Raw genomic sequence first — 1,990 nt, forward strand, 5'->3', positions numbered from 1 at the left:
CCATATGCAACTAGGAATTCGAGCGTGAACTTAATGAGTCTATTTTAATTTCAATTCATATAGGAATATAGTGCTTTGATTAAAATAGATATTTTTTTATAAGAGTTTTGGGAGAGCTTTATAAATAATTGAGGACTCTAGGTTATTAATCAAATCCATTGAATTAAGTTAGGAGAGAGAGGTAAGGTTTAGATGAAACGTGAGAGATATTGTAATCATAGGTTTGTTTGAATTGATTTTTCTCCAATTATATTATTGCTTTGATTTTTTTTAGTTAGATTCTTGATTAATTAGATTTAGTTAAATTTTTTTAGTTTAATTAGTTATTCAATTTCGATTGTTTGGATAAGATTAAACTATGATAATTTAGTACTTAACAAAATTTTAGATCAATTCTTTATGGGATTGACACTCTATTTGCCATTATATTATTTGTTTGATACGTATATTTACGTGGGTAAAAAATTAGACAACAAGTTTTTGACGTTATTACTAGAGAATTTTTTTCTAGATATTTTGTTAATATTAATACTAAGCAAAGTTCGTCTTACTTTAAACTTTTTTTTCTTTTTGCTTTCAGGCATCTTTGGTCGTTGTATGAAAAGGAGAAGAAAGTTGAATATTATTACTTTTGATCTAGAGATAGAAAAAACTTTTAGAAAATCTTGAAGGAAAAATTTGCAAGTTACAACTATCAATCAAACAATGGTTGAAGATAACAACACTATTAAAATGGCGACAATGCTATTAATCAGCTTTCTGAAGTGAACAAGTCCTTACAAGAGTATGCTATTTTTTTTCTTACAAGGCTTGCACCAAGGCATCATAAGACCTCCCATTAACACAAAAAATTTTAAGATCAAGCCTACTTACATTCAAACGATTCAGTCTTCAGTTCAATTTGGTGGATTACCTAGTGATGATCCTAGCTCTCATCTAGTGAATTTCTTGAAAATTTGTGACACTTTCAAGTATAATGGGGTAACTGATGATGCTATCAGATTGAGACTTTTTCTATTTTTATTGAGGGATAAGGCAAAGAGCTGATTGAATTCACTTCCAATAAGATCTATCACTACATGGGATGTCTTGGCTAAAAAATTTTTGGCTAGATTATTTCCACTAGCCAAGATTACAAAGATAAGGAGTGATATAACTACTTTTACACAATTTGATGGTGAATCCTTGTATGAAGCTTAGGAGAGATTTAAGGATCTACTTAAAAGATACCCGCAACATGGGCTTTCAAAATGGTTGCAAGTTCAGACATTCTTCAATGGGTTAATGAGTTCAGTTAAAGCTATAATTGATGCTGTAACTGGTGGGGCATTAATGGGTAAGAATCTTGATGAGGCTTACAATTTTTTGAAAGAGATGGCATCCAATAATTACCAATGACCATTTGTTAGAAATTTTAGCTCAATGAATCAAGTAACAAAAATATGCAAGAGGAGGTGTATAGGATTTTTAAAAATTTTGGAAAATGTAAAACAATCAGCTATAGTCGACTATAAAAATTATCTAGTCAACTATGGCTATAATTCTTTTCTCAAATCAACTCAAATTTCTTTCAAACAAAATTGTGGATGATTATAAAGACTCAAGAATCAATCCTAGACTGGAAAATTCATTTTGAAAACATTTTAGAGGAATTTCAACGAAAACTTTAATGTATATGCAAATTTTAATCAAAGCTACTTAATTAATCATAGATAAATGGCTACTTTGAAAAGCTTAAATATTCTTCAAATGTGAATCAAATGAAGGTAACTTTGAGAAAAACATTTCAAGAAATCTTTTCAACAAGGATTGGACAATTTGTAATGGTTGAAAAATGTTTTTAACAAAGACACAAACCAATTTTGTAATGAGTACGAAATTAAGGCTTAAGCAATTTGTAAAATGAGTTTTGCAGAGTCAAGTGCAAAAAATTAAAGCAATGGTAAAAAAGAAAATGAAGACACAAGGATTTATAATGGTTCGACTTTTT

At 29.1% G+C, this 1,990-nt stretch overlaps 1 non-coding gene across 1 annotated transcript; it reads right to left on the reverse strand.

Annotated features, from left to right (window-relative positions):
* Positions 1-1,137: 1,137 nt before the first annotated feature.
* Positions 1,138-1,244, reverse strand: LOC148763086 (small nucleolar RNA R71). Its single transcript, XR_016026102.1, has one exon. It is a non-coding gene; the product is annotated as a small nucleolar RNA R71 (small nucleolar RNA).
* Between the last annotated feature and the right edge of the window lie 746 nt (positions 1,245-1,990).

Source organism: Theobroma cacao, chromosome 4, assembly GCF_053813885.1.
Source record: "Theobroma cacao isolate CCN51 chromosome 4, ASM5381388v1, whole genome shotgun sequence".
NCBI classification, from domain to species: domain Eukaryota; kingdom Viridiplantae; phylum Streptophyta; class Magnoliopsida; order Malvales; family Malvaceae; genus Theobroma; species Theobroma cacao.